The following is a 620-nucleotide window of genomic DNA, read 5'->3' as shown; positions in this document are numbered from 1 at the left end:
GAAGGAGTTATTTACATAGTCTCGAAGTATGAAAAAAAGAATAACTTTGCAGTTGAAAAGCACAGCAGTCACCATTTTAATCAAGTGATCAAAGTGACCATCATCAGTAATGATGGGACAAATTGAAATCATGCTACCTGTTAGGATGTGGTGACAAGAGCCCATTATCACGTCTGTGCTATTTCTGCTAAAGAAGAATAACCTGAATCAGTTATAAGGAAACAACAGGCAAAACAAAACTGAACGGTGTTCTAAGAGTACCTGGTCTGTAATCTTCAAGATTGTCAAGGTCATGATAGTCAAGGGAAAACTGAGGAACTGTTTCAGATAAAAGGAGAGTGAAATTAACATGTGACTCTGAACTTGATCCTTTTGCTAAAATGGACATTATTAAGAGAAACTGTGACCCTATTCAAAGGGTCTGAGGATTAGATGTTTCTATGTTAATTTTCTGGTCATAAAGGTTTTATTGTGCTTATGTAGGATAATATTCTTGTTTGTTGGGCATGGTGGGAAATGATATCTGTAACTTACTGTCAAATAGTTTAGAGGGAAAAAATTTTGTGTTGTACTTGCAACTTTTTTGTAAGTAAGAATGTTTCCAAAACTTGATAAAGAAA

The sequence above is a fragment of the Galeopterus variegatus genome, unplaced genomic scaffold, assembly GCF_000696425.1.
Source record: "Galeopterus variegatus unplaced genomic scaffold, G_variegatus-3.0.2 Scaffold1473, whole genome shotgun sequence".
In the NCBI taxonomy this organism is placed as follows: domain Eukaryota; kingdom Metazoa; phylum Chordata; class Mammalia; order Dermoptera; family Cynocephalidae; genus Galeopterus; species Galeopterus variegatus.
This window is presented reverse-complemented; position numbering follows the sequence as displayed.